Source organism: Brachycentrus maculatus, unplaced genomic scaffold, assembly GCF_059751285.1.
Source record: "Brachycentrus maculatus isolate JH-2025_06_01 unplaced genomic scaffold, ASM5975128v1 h1tg002069l, whole genome shotgun sequence".
In the NCBI taxonomy this organism is placed as follows: domain Eukaryota; kingdom Metazoa; phylum Arthropoda; class Insecta; order Trichoptera; family Brachycentridae; genus Brachycentrus; species Brachycentrus maculatus.
Window position 1 is genome coordinate 3,491 of NW_028282604.1, and position 15,682 is coordinate 19,172.

At 38.4% G+C, this 15,682-nt stretch overlaps 3 long non-coding RNA genes across 3 annotated transcripts; 1 reads left to right on the forward strand and 2 right to left on the reverse strand.

The window, feature by feature from the left end:
- Positions 1-2,909: 2,909 nt before the first annotated feature.
- On the reverse strand, positions 2,910-4,842 carry LOC148298416 (uncharacterized). Its single transcript, XR_015839193.1, has 4 exons — positions 4,573-4,842; positions 4,121-4,501; positions 3,946-4,072; positions 2,910-3,898 (listed from the first exon to the last, which is right to left on the reverse strand). It is a non-coding gene; the product is annotated as an uncharacterized LOC148298416 (long non-coding RNA).
- A 297-nt stretch (positions 4,843-5,139) lies between these two features.
- On the reverse strand, positions 5,140-5,898 carry LOC148298417 (uncharacterized). Its single transcript, XR_015839194.1, has 3 exons — positions 5,616-5,898; positions 5,387-5,573; positions 5,140-5,307 (listed from the first exon to the last, which is right to left on the reverse strand). It is a non-coding gene; the product is annotated as an uncharacterized LOC148298417 (long non-coding RNA).
- An 8,785-nt stretch (positions 5,899-14,683) lies between these two features.
- LOC148298418 (uncharacterized) lies at positions 14,684-15,238 on the forward strand. Its single transcript, XR_015839192.1, has 4 exons — positions 14,684-14,775; positions 14,824-14,883; positions 14,957-15,043; positions 15,109-15,238. It is a non-coding gene; the product is annotated as an uncharacterized LOC148298418 (long non-coding RNA).
- The last annotated feature ends 444 nt before the right edge of the window (positions 15,239-15,682 follow it).

The following is a 15,682-nucleotide window of genomic DNA, read 5'->3' on the forward strand; positions in this document are numbered from 1 at the left end:
AATTGACTGACTACAAACTTTTCGAATATCTTGCATATTACTACTCAAAAGATCCAGCCATGATATCTTCATAGATCTATGCACTCGAGAAGATGATTACTCTACTGCCTTATTCAGACCCATAATACCACAAACTGTTTGCCACAATACTCTTAAGTTGACTGATCTTCTCATTGCGATTCAATCATCGATAAAGCGGTGGAGGTGCTCATGGCACTCAAATAATAAATTTCCAAATCGCCGACCTCCAAAGGTATCTCAAAGATATCTAAAAGCGAATGTCCCAGTGTTCGATCAGAGGGAACAAGGCCTTTGACAAGCAGGCCTACCTCACTGTCTTGGGAGAAATATCATGAATCACGGTGCACTGCACTCATAAAGTATCTCCCTTATGACTGATTTGGCCGAACACATCTTCTCGAAGGCCACGACTCCCACACAATTTTTAGAAAGCGTCATCTATTATTTCATCTTGCTGGAGAGTGGGCTGAGTCAAAAACATGCCTTGAACTTCATGATCGCACTAGAAAAAATTCTATCAGATTCTATGTTTCTTTCAAATCTGCAGGAAAATATTAAAATAATAAAGGGAACCTTCGATCTCAAGAAGAAATATACCTATCACATTACAGAGCTCCTGGAACTGGGTCAGAAATTACAAAGGATTGAGGCGAATATAAAAGGTATTGAGACCCAGGCTGAGATACAGTCAAGCCTATTATTAATCGAATCAATGCTTTCAGAGTTGATGATGATTGAGGAGGCATGCAATAAATCGGCGGGTCCGAAGATTCCAACCGGACTGTACACAAACAATATCACAGAACGTTACATAAAGTTGTACAATGATTTATAAATTTTGATATGAAATATTATTTTTGTTTGAATTGTCATTTTGTATTGTATTACCCAACACAATAGTATGTGTTTGTTTTCCCGATATTTTAAAAATATTATGTGTCTCAATATATATATTTTTTAACTTTTAAATAAAGGATTCGAAATATTAACCATTATATCGATGAATCAGAAAATAGAAACGATATTCGACTCAAAACAGCACAAAGGTAATCATCTATCTATATAAATCATTGGGATGACGATCAATCATGCCTTTTTTTAGTCAGAGTTAAATGGTATGGATAGCCTTTCTCCAAATCTACATGGGAGTTCAGAGTGGCAGTAAGAAATAGCTCTGAAGAAAACGCAGACAAACTCAGAGTTTTTGATACGCTCAAGAAGGCAGGCAGAGTTAACACTAAAATCAATTTTATGGACTTTGACATCGATTAGATTTTAGGGTGCGGACAACATCAGCAAAGTATTATTTGGAAAGTGATGCTAAACAATGAGAATATAGTCTGGGTGGGATCAGAATATGTGAAAAGCAATAATCTGATCTATTTGCTTCGCTACTACCAAAGCAACATTCATTCTATTTATAGTTCCGATTGAGCCATCATACATGCCACTTATGATTAACATGATTAACCTCTAAATTACAAGTTGTTTTTTATATTAATAAGCGCTCAGAATTGAATAATACCGAAAAGTTCATCAAATATAAGCTCAGATATTATTATTTAATTATATAAACAAAAAATCTTATATAAAAAATTATTGTACTCATTCTTTTTATACTAAAGTTTTGAATGGAAAACATCAAGATTTATTGCAAGGAGAACCATCGCAGTTAGATAAGTTTTTTATGTGTTCATCCACTGTGTCATGAGCCACTTTTCTTCTGTAATACCTGCGAGGCTTTATCGCCATCACACAATCACTCTACTGATGATGATGATAGCTATAAAATCGTACCAGTGCAGCAAATAGAGGCATTAATAGCCAATAGTAACAAAGAGAGGAACTAAGCCCATGATAAATATTCGGAATGCCTGTCAGCTCTCGAGAAGGGCGTGAAAAAAATCAAAGACGAAGTGGACAAAACTTTCTCAGAGACCGTTGGCAACATTTCCCACCTTCAAAACCACATTAGAATGGAACCTGAAATCAAATAAATTGTCGATAAAATCAACCAAAGATCTTGGTCAGACCTAAATGGATCGCATATTAATTTGCTCAATCATAGTGGACAGAATTCAAATAGCCTGTACAAAAACATAGGATAGATAACCAAATAAGTCTAATTAGTGACTAGTGAAGTGCTGGACTGTTTAAGTGCATTTTGTAACCGAGCGATAGAGTGCAGACAATAAATTACCAGAAAGCATCTTTGCACTGACGAAGGAGAGCTTTTAAAGTTAATAAAAACAGATTCTCTCGAAAAATAGTTTTCATTCAAGGTTCAATAACTCCGACGAAACTATGACCAACCACAATAATCATTCAATTTCGGACTGTTTCTGTAATAAGAGATCCAATAAAAAAATGGACTCGAAAGCGAGTGCGTGAATAGAGTGATTGAATAGAACTATTTGAGAGCCTATTAGGGCAACAAATCGAGCTTTGATATCGTGCATGCGTTGGGAAAACTATATCTATAAATGGGAAATCTAAGCCAATCTCGTATTTTTTTGGAAAAAGCAGTATCGCTCCGAACGAATTATGTGGTTTCCCTGAACCACCTAGGAGCAGCTTACTTCAGAAGCGAGATGTATGAAGAGGCGTTGGGGCTGTGTAACAGAATAATTGAACTCGAAAGTGATCCGCAGTCCTATTACAATCGAGCTAAAGTTTATAACAAACTCGGAAATCTTAAGAAAGAAATAGAGGATTTAAAACAGGCCAAACTGTTAGAATAGTTTTAATTCTGAAATATTTTCTCTATTTTTTAAATATTATTAATTAAAAAAGAATATATGGCAATAATTGAATAGAAATGAAAAATAAACACATAAAGGTACATATAAATTTTAGTAATTGAACATTCGTCGTAAAATTATTATCGCTCACTTAATTTCCTTAAAGACATTGGTATTTGTAAATCTTTTGTCTTTCAACTGTGTCAAGTAGTTATTCAAGTCAACCACTGTATTCGATTTATTCATACTCGCATATTGCAACATCCATTGAGTCTCTCCAGATTGCTGAGGAGAGCTGAGTTGAGCGAAACTCAAAGGCAGACACATTGTCGTCGCGTTCATTTCAAATTATTTTGGAGTTTTTTGATGGTTGCTGCAATCACTCATCAGTCTTTCGATACGGTGTTTGGGTGTGGTGAAGCTGGATTGTTGGCTGACGGTGTTGAACTCGCTGCCGACGTGGCTATGGATGTGGATGGACCGAGGCGTATGCTTAATACTACTCTTATTATTTGTCTAGTAGCGAGGAGTGATTGCACTGCTTTTCTTTTCAGTTTCAAGTGCTGCCTGTCTCCCCTTGAGTGTCTTGTTGAGTTCAATGGCTTGCTGTAGTTATCTTTCGGCATGTTCTAGCTTGAGCTTGGTTGCATCGCATTCAAGCTTTTGCGCTTGGAATTGCCTGACGTCTGCGCTGAGCTCAGAAGCTTTCTTTTAATTCGCATCAATAATATGCTGTTGCTTCCTCATCTCTCCCGATACTTTGTTGACTCTGCTACTTATCTCCTTCAACTTCTTTTCAAGCTATTCCTACTGCTTCGCGATTTGTTTGTTCCTCGCACTAACATCTCTATTTGTCTAATTGTTTATTTTATTCTTGCTGGTTGAGTTTTGAAGCACATTATTTACTTCCGCCTTATTATTAATTTGTGGGGGAACTTTGTGCGAAGATTTCTCCGCTTCTTTAAGTGAACTTTTTGAATTGTTTGTTCGATTCTCTCGGGCACTCAACGTAGGAGTTATCGGCTTCTTTTTGTCAACATCTCTCTTGGGGAGAGGAGATTGGGACTTTTTCTTGGGGACGGGCGGAGGGATGGTTGGTGCGGCGTCTGTTGGAGTACTAATTCCAAGAGAAAATTCTATATACATTTTTTTAGGAAAAATATTGTTATAAGATCATCTCTACTTCTAATCCAGTTATGCGAGATAATCTGGTCGAGGGTAATTCGTTTGGCCGGCTCTTTCGTCAGTATTTTGCTAATAAGATCTCGAGCATCAGGGTCCATGCTATCGGGAAGTTTTATTTTATTTCTCTAAAAAAGTAGGAAAAAAAATAATGATTAATAGTTTTTTCAAGGTACGAGAATGTTCTGCTCAGTTCGTTCCATATCTTAAAAGGGAGTTTTGTGGAAATGCAGTTAATACATAAGGATTCCCACGCACCACACATCGACTGCTTGACCATGGACTTTCTTCTGCACTATTTCGGGAGCAAAGTACGGCAGCGAGCCTGTCTTCGTCCTTCTCACATGCTGCGGTCCTGAGTAGTTGGCTGTCCCAAAGTCGATGAGTTTGATGTTGAGCTATTTATTGATCATTATGTTTTACGGCTTCACGTCCCGATGGATGATTCCTTTGGAGTGAGTGTGTTTGAGGGCGAGACACAGTTGGCAGATGATTTTGGACATCAGAGACAATTCGATGGTTATTTTGCGGCGAATGACTCCATTATACAGTTGGATCTAAAGTTTCTCACATAAATTAATAACAAATACAATAAGTAAAAAACAAAGCATGAAAATTATTTAACTACCCCTTGCACCAACTACATCAACAGATAAATATTGCTAGCATCCTCAAAGTGGTCATAAAGCTTGACAATGTAGGGCGAGTCTAGGGAGTACATTATTTACATTTCGTGGTTGACCTGGTCCAGCTCGCTGATTTCCTTCGGGATGCGACTGTCCGGTGAATACTTGCTGATTTCTTTGAGGGCGTACTGTCGGCAGGTGGGGATGTGAACAGCACTGTAGACTTTGCCGAAGGATCCTTCACCGATAAATGAACGTTCGAAATCCGCGAGTGTGGGCACGGCCGAATTAAGAATGCGAGGGAGTAGTTTGAATTGAACTAACTACATATTGTTATTTATGGCTGCATTAAAAAATATAGGTTAACAATAAAAAAAAAAATAGATTCAATAAAAAAATAAGTTAGTTAGCTATTTTAAAAAACATATATTATTTCCTAATACTACTAAGACAAAAATAATCAAGAAATTAATACAATAGAATGTCATATATGAAGCTCAGTATTATTATTTAGGTATATATATATTTATGAACGAAGTTGATGTTATTCGACACAATCACATGTAAACCTTTTGCACAAGAAAGCTTCTCAGCATGAAGAGTTGAAAAAATGCAGTGAGGATGATCATGAAAAGCTCAACCGTTGAAAGAGTCACTAATTTTTGATTGGAAGCATCAGTCTATTCAAATAGTCTTCGCTCCTCTTCTGATCGTTTTGCTTGAAATTATTTGAATCTCTATTTTATATTTTTTTATACGTGGCACATTATTATATATATTTATTGGATTTATATTTTATATATTTATATATTTTACTTTGGAAACGTCCTGGATTCTTTCGAGGTTAATATAAGTGCCTTCAAGATCAGTGTCTGTGAGGAGTCCTTCTGGCACCTTGATGACTTCTTCCGCCATCACGAATTGAGTGAGAGAGTGGTACTCCACGTCGATTCTCGGGATGTCTCGATGGGTGCGTGCGTAGAACAGACCTCGTATATTACATCTGGATTATTTAATTATCATTTAAATTAGAAAAAATAGTTACTCTCAGTAACATCGAACTATTTGCGGAAAGTGCCTTGCAAGAACGAGTCGTAGGCAGTTAGATTGGTATCGGTGTCTCTGAAGCTGATCTCGTAAGACTCGCCTTCGGTAAAGCCTGGAATCGGGGGGAAGATGAGTTCGACCTTGATGGTTTATTTCTGACCGTAACTATAGGTGGTCATACACCGTGGGATGCTCCCCGAGAGTGGCACTATTATGCTCTCCAAGAATGGCATCAGTAAGAGGAGGAGAAACACACTCTTCATGTTTTTTGTTCAATCTGTTAAAATTAGTGTTTGATATGTTATTAGTTATAATAATCTTTTTTAAAAAAAGCTGGATATCAAACATCCCTCAAAAAGTATTTTTTTTTTAAATAGTTAAAGTTCTTACATAAAAAAATCCTGCTTAGTTTATCATTTCAACGAGAAAATATTTGATAATTGTATTTTTTTTATATAAATAAAAATAAAAAAAAATCATTGTGAAAACACCTGATAATAAATTCATTGGTTTGACAAATCTTCGAGTTTGAACTTGTATTTGTTGGCTCGCGGGGACAAGGAGCCTCCTACTCCGCGACTCCGGAGTATTTCGAGTTCTTTGCTGAGGAGTTCGTTGGAAAGGTTGATCTGATTGATCTTGTCCATAAGATTCTACTTTGCCAGGTTGAAGCACGTTGCCTCTTTCTCCATCTCGAGCTTCAACTTGCGGTTCAGGAGTTCCTCTGCATGATGCTGTTTTTCGAGAGACTGGATCTTCGAGCTAAAGATATCGTTGAGCTCTTGAAATTATTTTTTGCTATTTAGGGTATACTGAATTGAATAGAAAAATTCGGAGGATTAATGGTAAATTTTGGATTTATATGAGTTTGAATACCTCTTATCGTTATTTTTTGAGCAAGTCTATTTGTTCTAACAGCATATTCTCAGAGCCTCGGTCGATCTTGGCTCGCTTCTCGCCTCTTTCGAACCCCTTTATCTTCAATTATAGTTCACTGATTTGTTCCTTCAGCGAGTTCCTCTCCTGTCTCTCTGACTCTTGTTTTTGGCGATACTACTTCTCAAATCTATCCTTATCTCTTCTCGCCTCATCAACCTATTTCTTCAGTCCTTCGTTGATCCTCTTGAGGGCTGCCTAGCTGGCACCTCCACTCACGTTACTCCTCGCAAGCTCCGATAGCTCCTTGCGCTGATACACCTCCAATTCTGCTCTAAGTTCTTCGTTGTCCTTCTTGAGTCGCTCGCACTCGGCACTCTGCATTTCAGCCGTGAGATGGAGTTTTTCTTCTAAACAAGATAAACGAGAATTTGAGTAGATGGAATCCTGTTCGTGGAAAGCCATCAACTCTTCATTCCTCCTCATCGCTGTGGCTAGCAGTTATTGCAGTTTCTGCTTCTCTCCTTCCAGATGGGACATCTGTCGCAGATAGTTGGACTAGATGTCCTTCAGAGATTTTCGATACTTCTCATACTTCTTCTCCATCGCCTCGAGCTCCGTCGATTTTTGGTCAAGTTTCTACTTCGTTTATGCTAACACGCTCTCGTTTCGCTGGGTTCGGACTGCCGAGTCAAGTCTTCCGCCCATCGCCAGCACTTCTGCTTTGGAGTCCTCATATTTTTTGCTGAGAAACTCGTTGTTTTGACGTGCCAATGCAAGTTACTTTTCCAGACTGCTTCTAGTCGAGAGCCACTCATCGGTTGCTCTTTGGTTCTTGGCCTTGAGTTCTTCGAGCCTACAGTTCAGCTCTTCCTTTTATTGTTCGATCTCCTGGCTGTGGTCATGACCTTCTGCCTGTTTTTTCTTGAGTTCCAATTCCACTGCGTCAAGCTTGTTGATGAGACTGATTTTCTCTTTACTAAGCTGCATATTTTATTTGAGAGATTCTTCCATCCTGGCTTCGATCATCTTGATCTTGTTCCTCAGCTCCTCTACCTTAGTCTTCAGCTCAGTGTTTTCCTCAGATAATTTTACAGACTCAGCTCGAAGGGAATCGAGTTGCTTGAGTTGCGACTCTTCGAGTTCTTTCAATTTACTGATCTATTTGCTGGTATTCTCGATGACTTCCGTCGACCTGCTCGCTTAATATAGTTTTTCTTTCAAGTCCTTCATCTCTTGTTCGCAGCCTTCAATGACTCCCCTGTACTATTCGTCTCTTCGCAGTTGAGTCTACTTTAATGACTCTATGTCTTTCTCGAGCTTTGCCTTTTATTTCGCTGCACTTACTCCCAAATTTATTTTCTAGTTATCAAATACATCTTTCAGGTTTTTCATTGAGATGCGGTACTCTTCTTGCTCGTTTTGTAACCTGTTTTCCAGCTGACTGTTAGCAACCGTAAGTTACTCTTGTAGTAGTTGTATTTTTGCCTGGTAGCTGCTCAGGATTTCGTTGATCTTTTCGTTGTGGCCTTGGGAATGGGATGATTTTTGCTGCAGCAGGTTGGCCTTGCTGCTCTGGAGGCTGGCGATCTCTTAATTTAAATCTTCTATTTCCTCTTCATACTGCTTGGTCAGGAATTTTATCTTGCTTTCCAGAACTTACACGTTCTACTGATACTTTTTTACTTGGCCTTAAAGTTTTTTATTATTTTATTCTTGGATGTTCAAGGAATTGAAGCTGCTCTGAATACTCGACTGCAGTAACGCTAATTCGTCAGTAACCGTACGCCACTCTTCTGTCCTCGCCTCGTACTCTCTGCGCAGTCTGCGGTGTTTGTCCTGCTCTACCTGTAGTTATTGCTTGGACATGGCCAGTTCTCTTTGGGTGTTTTTGAGGGACTCATCCATCTCAGCCACTCGCTTAAACTTATTCTCCTTCAGTTCTTTGCTCAGTGCGAAAATCTTTTCATTCTTCTCCGAAAGCTCTGTCAAGTATTTGTTTTAAAGATCGTTTCTCTCCTAGGCAAGCTTCTGACACTGGCTAGCTTTTGCTTGCAGCTTGCCTTCCATGTCCTCCAAAACCCATGCATCTTGGCTTGCAGCCTTTTCAAGCTTAGTTTGGAGTTCGCGTACTCTTTCCTATTGGTCCTGCTCAAGTTTTCGGAGAGTGCCTGCCAAAGTTGTCTCTCTGGCCGCCCCTTAAATCTGAGCGCTTTACAGGAAGCTTACCCTATTTTGGAGTAGTTCTTGGTTCGTCTCCGCTTCCCGTTTGTGCGTTTCTAATTTTTGAGCCAATCCGTATTTTTCTTCCTCCAGGACAGCCATTTTGTTTCTAAAATCCTGGACTGTCCTCCTCGCATCATTTCTCTCTTGCTCTAGTCTCTTCAATTTGTCTCCCCCTGCGCCGGCTTCGCTTCTTAGCGTTTCGATCATTACTTTGAACTATTGGTTCTGGTACTTTTCGAGCTCATACTTTTTAGTGAGATCGGCGATTTGAGTTTGGTACTTGGCGCACTCGACTTCTCGCAGGTGTGTAATCTCGATCTGTAGTGCTTTTGCAAGATCCTTCTGCTCGAAAATCTTCTGCGCCATTTCATGGTTTTCACTCTCCATCCTGTCGCAGAAGTGTTTGCAATGTTTGAACATCTTGGCCAAAGCACTGTTCAGGAAGGCGGTTTCCGCAGCTGCTGACTTAAAAATATAATTTAACTTAAAGTATTCTCGGAAGAGATCCATCTCCCGTGCTAGCGCCTGCACGTTTTTTATTTATTCCTTCTCAATACGAGACGCAATGTGCCGAAACTCCCTCTCCACAAATTGCAGACAATGTTCGCCGATCTCCTTGTCATTCTGAGTGCGCAGAAGTTCCAGCCTGCCCCGCATGTTCTTCTTCAATTCTTTTAGGTATTGTGGGCCCAGATCGTTGCCTTGTACCTTCTGCAGAAAAATTCCAGAAATGGTCTTCTTGACTTCCTTCTACACAGCATTGAAATCCGTATCTGAGAGCGGAATTTGACTCAGCAGTTCTTCGATATAATTTTCGAAGTGGGACGTTGCTTGAGCAAGAGAACGTTGGCACTCCGTCCTACACACATGGTTCCAAGTGTTCTCGATATTGGGCACTGCTCCCTTGTTGAGAGCTGTGACGTATGCGTTGGCCATCTCGCAGAAGTTTTCGCCGTTGATCCTTTTACCGTTGAGTTCCTTGCATTTGAGGTTTGAAAGCACTTTTCTTCGTAACATTAGGACCTGACCATCATGATTATCTATTTTTAAAAACGAAAAGATATGTTGATTTTTGTATGATAAACTATTTGGCGAAAAAACTAAATTATACTTGTTCCACGAATTCGGGGCGAAGTTGTTCTAGTTCTAACTTGTCCAGATTTTGTAGATCTGACTATCGTGTAATTGGTCGGATCAGAGTGATGCAATTACGAGTTCGGAAAAACCCTGTCACGGCTTTGCGGATTTTGTTCTTATCGTCCGTGGAGTTACGAGTCTGCCTTAACGCATTTTCGAGATATTCGTTTTCGGTGAGAGCCTTGCCGTTGGTGTTCAGGAGCTGCAGGGAAAAGTCTCTGAGCACCCAGTAAAAGTCAGGAGAATAGAGATGTAAACCTGCTACCTCCCCGCTACCTGCACGAGTCTGGATCAGCTTGGTCAATTGAGTGACAAGGGCAAGATTTATCGATAGTGGTTTCGTCAATCGATCCCACAGAATTATAAAGAAGCACAGAACTTAGCAATACAGTCAGAGCGAAAATTTTGGCATCATAACTTGAATCCTTCTCGCAGGAACCCAGGCCTTACGAATCAATGATCAATAAATTAACTGGCTTGCCTAGACAATCCTGATACTTTATTAAACGGTTCCACATCCAGAGACCCTTCGTACAAGCCTAAATGGTCGACCCTACACCGAAGCCACTACATCTGCCAAGCAGCATTCTATTGAGTAGATAGGACTTTCCCGTTCGATAAACCCCGCAGACAGCCACACTGGCTATATGTCCCTTCGACCTGGCTGATGATTTCGACTGCCTCTTAGTTGAGCACGTATTCTAAATGATGATAGGTTGAAGTTTAATAAGTTTATTTACTGCCACAGTGTTCGTAGATGAGAGGAATTGCTCTTTCTGTTTTGTCCATTATGTTTTGTAAAGTCGGATATATTTTTTAAATTTTGATAAAATAAACAACCCTTTATAATATATATATATATAATTGAGTCTGCAAGAATTATTCAGTTTTGGTACATCTAGGACAGTTTAAGTTTTTATAGATTGAATTAAATATATTTTTTAGTGTATATACATTTTTTTTAGACTTCTATGATTTTCTTTAAAAAAGTATAATTCATAAACATATAAATTATATGTATTGATCTTAATATAGATGATGTTTGAATAATTCAATAAATAAATTTATCCAAAATAATTATCATTACCTCTATTAAATATAATTAATTATTCGTTAATTTTCTCACTAGCTAAGAAAATTCCCTCTCGATACCTGACTTATTTAAATTCGGATAAATAACCTATTCTAATAATATATAATAAATATCACTTATCTTTAATTGAACTATTTAAAAAAATGGAATAGTAACCCAATAGCAAAACAGACTCGTATACCTCCGTAACTAAATTCCTAGTCCAACATCCCCTCCCTAACTTCTATAATCCACGGCGAAGTTCTTTCCAACTGTATAGGCATTCGGACAGGGAGCCTCTACCCCCAACTCAGCCAGTCTAGACTCAGACTCCGACTTTAAAGAATCGGATAAATTCATTATGTACCAAATGGGTGGCCATTCAATAAGACTTAAGGAGATTGTTGGGAATCTAGTTTGACGAAGAACATCAAAACACTGGATTATCGTATGCTTGCCCTTAATGTGGTACTCTCTTTAGTAAGCCTTGTGCTCTTGGAGGACATGTTTCCAAAGTGCATCGGAAAAAATGATAAGAGAGTAAATTTGTTTTATTAAGTACTAAATTTTAAAATAAAAATAAATTATATAAGTGAGCTCGTTAAAAAAATTATTAAAGAAAACGGAAAGAATTAATGCATTTTTATTTAGATTTCAACACATGTTCGATGATATATGATCAGTGTTTTTGGGTAATCACAACCAGCTATCTTGAGATTTCTGAAAGTAAATGTAACTCTATCGACTCGCACAGCACTAACATCAGCTGGGTCTCTGCTTTGCGACTTCGTAGCTCCATTTCGAATACCTCCATCATGGCGTACATCTCCTCTGCGGAGTGCCACAGCCTCATTCTCCCCTCGTCCGCGTTTTCCTCCCCGTAGCTCCCGAGATTGACTTCAGCCCACTGGGACACTTGGTTAATGGCTTTCTCCAAAATCGCCTTGGCTGATCCATCTTATTTGAAGAGGTTGACCCGAAAGCGTTCCGCGGGAAGCCAGGGTGTGTAGTTCGCTTATTTTCCGATGCCTAACTCATTCGCCAACGCCTAATTCAGCGCATTAAAGAGACACATATCATAGATATGGAGGATCTACGAAAATTCCTCTTCAAACTTCTATTAGATTGGCCTCGATTCCTTTATTTTCTTCACATAATAGTATTAGAAATCAGAGAATATCTCCAGCGAAATCACGACAAAGCCTTAAGAAAACGGAATACTGGTGGACTCGGGGGTTCTTATTTTTCGGAGGAAATCCTGTGGTTGCAATGTGTTTGGATGGTAGACATTGTGTTCGTAGGAAGTTTTATGGAAATCGAGGACGTAGTGTGCGATTTAGAGAAGCCAGTTGTTAATGCAGTCAATACTGGGGTCAAGTCCTGGAGGCAAAGGTTTTTTTTGGGATGACCGGAATAGTCTTGACGGGAGAAAACGTTATTGATTGTTTTTTGAGAAGTTTGATACTGGTATACATAAAATACTTGGACTCCACAGATTGAAGGAATTATACTATGAGTTCGTCCAAGATTGTTTTAACTACCCAATCTTTATCGACGGGTTTCTCTTCTGTTATGATAATCATAGGCTAAAATACTACCCTATTTTATTATTACTGTAGAATCGTTGGAGTTGATAGGATGGACTTGTTAATCGAGCCATTTCGAAATACTTTGAACATCTACTCCAGCTCCTCTCTTCGCTGTTTCTGTCGCACTTATTTTCCTGCTGAAACCTGCTACAATAAGTCTTGCTGTATTTTCTATGGTGTAGAAGAGTTAGATTCGATGTATATAATGGGATTGCTATTAATCGGCTCTTTCTCTTCAACTTCGACTGGATAAATGCTTTAGTTCAGGTATTTAGGAGGTATAATTTCTTACAACTGAACAACCACCTTTTTCAAAATGGGATGAGGCATTAATGCTGGTGAACTGCTGATGATGTGCCTTTCTCCATCCTTCGCTTGTTTGCCTTTGTTTTTGTCGATCTTTCCTGATGGCTTTTTCAAATGCGGGTCTGTTGCTAATTCCAGTCCTGAATGTATCTGGGAAAGTGCATCCAGAAATTACTTATCTTAGTTTTTGGCTCTGGACGAACGAATCCCACTCAATTCATTAATGCTGACATCGTCTTCCACGAACCACAACTCCTTTTTAAGGTTATGATTTTTGATGATTGATGAAAACTCGTTCCAACTCCTCTTGAACTAATTCTTTTTCCTTCTTACGCTCTGGATCTTTTCCTAATAGTCGAAGCGGATGGCATCTTTTTATTTTAAGTAACTACGATTACTCACCTCATCTTTATTGTATCGGTTTTAGAGGGAAAGGATGCGATTGAGTCGAGTGTTTTCTAGCAGAGTGGCGTAACTATTAATCATTTTTGTATACCGGCAGTCGGGAGTCTCCAATACAAAACTATCCTCATACTTCCGCTTCGAAGGTGGTGACCAGATCGCAATGTTTACGACCTTCGAAGCATGTCGATTTTATTTGGGCTTGGATTTCGACTTTGTGATTCCAATGTTGATTTGAGGCTGAATGGAGAGTTCCTTGCTTTTTATTTTAGAGGTTGGCTTGATTGGGGAAAATTGTTATTATTGTTGTTGCTTCCGCATCAATTACTCGTTTCTAATTTACTCGAGTTTATTTTTTATTTAAATGCTTATTGAAGGCTAAAGTTCTTTTTCACCGCTATTTTTAAATCGAGCGGAGAGCTGATCCGAACCATCCGATCCGTAGATCCCGCCTCTTCCCGTCCTGCGCTGTTCTTCGCCAATCTGCTCGAGAGAAACCAACTTCTTTTGACTGACCAATGCGTTCTTATTATTAGATTTGTAACTAAAATATTTACTTCTATCGAATCCCTCCTCTGTGATTTCCGAAAAGTACGAGGAAGACCCGCCTCCTCCCCCTCCTTCTTCTCGGTTATAGTACTGGTTAACTACGATACATAGTTGGCTGTTGCTGGTGTTAATGGCACTCTTATTGTTCTTCTGGAGTGACTGCCGACTCCTCTCCCTTTCTATCATTAACTTCAAGTATTTGCAAAAGCTATATTTCTTCCAAGCTCTTTGGATTCTGCAAGCCATCGCATTCAGAACGAGTTTGATCTCTTTCTCATATTTCATCAAATGTGACATCCGACCACTTTATTGAACGCTTTCCGTCCTTTTTGAAAATTTGCTGTTAGTTTTATTAGGATTTGCCACCTTTTAGTAGTGTTGGACTTCTTGCTGGCTGTTCAAGCAATGAGAGGGTTGGGACGAAGGAGCTAAATTAGAGAATGTCGTCTTTTTCTTTTTGATAAAAGACGGTTCAAGACAGGCAGGTCGGTAGGGCAGTTTGTCAGATTAGGGGCGAGCTGGGCCTCGCATGTTCTTGCTTCTACTTTTGCTTCTATTGGGGTGGTTACTAATGGGGAACGATGTCGTCTTTTTTGATCCTGGGCGATGCATACAGATTTTGAGGAGTGTCGCGACTGTTTAAAAATAATTTAGTCTTTAATTTTTAAAATCATGATTATAAATTTGTATAAATATATAAAAAATTCAATGAACATTTTGTAAAATTTCATTTAGACTTTATATTTTTATTAAAATGAGAATCTCTCAGTTTATATGTCTATTATCTACAATGTAAGGCTATGTAAAAAAACAACACTAACTATATATGTATAATTAGTTGTTTATAAGAACGTGGATATAATATTTTTAAAAAATATATTAATTTTTATACAATTTTCACAATAAATATATCTATCCATCAGATAAACTCGAAAGCAGATATGTAAGATATAGCAGCAAGACCTTGGAGTACAAAGCTTCACACATTTGTGAACGAAATGGTAAGATAATAAAAACAATCGCTTCAATTCCAATATATAAAAATGTAGGACCTGGTTTCCCAAAAAAAAGTATCTCAATATTTCAAAGTGTTTATCCTGGTCGTAGCTGTAATAAACATACCAATAAAACAAAACATCCACCCCTCCTATCGTTCATAATATTAATAACAATAACATTTAGCTGGTATCGTTCCTTGTTGGCTAACACTTCCAAAGATTCTCAATCTGCATATTCTCCACACTGGGCGCACTGATCCTCAGTGTCATAGTAGAATACATCTTATCGAACTTTTAATTGTGATGAAATGTTTTTATTTAATATTAACTATATAGGTATTGTCTCCTGGTTGGCCTATTTGGAAAAAGTATGCTCTCAAGTTTCAGAAACCTAGTGTTCATAAATCTTGATTTACGTCTACATATAAATGTTACTCAAAACAAACAGTATGCGCATTATAAACAATATGGATATTTGTATAAGATACTAATTCACAGACATTTTATACTATTATTGTTTGTAAAAAAATATATTCATTCTTTCAAACCCTATCTCTTTCGTAAAAATACAGTCTATGTGATATTATATTGTATGGATCGTATCATTGTGTATTTGTTTCAGGGATAGTTGGCCACAGCCGGATTGATCTATAAATTATCAGCCAAAAAAGTATGCAACTTTCTTTTGAAGTCTGCTGGCAGCTCAATTTTATTATCGACTTCTAACACATCTAGTAAGACCTTCACATTGGATTCCCGCAGCTGAGCTCTGCTCTTCTCAAAGGTTTATCTAGTATTGTGTTTGGCACTTATCTTCTTGAAGTACTGGTCGGCGTAATACTTGACCTCCTGACATGTCCCCTATCGATCCAAGAGTGCCGTTGATTCCGGTTACGATTGATATTTCTCC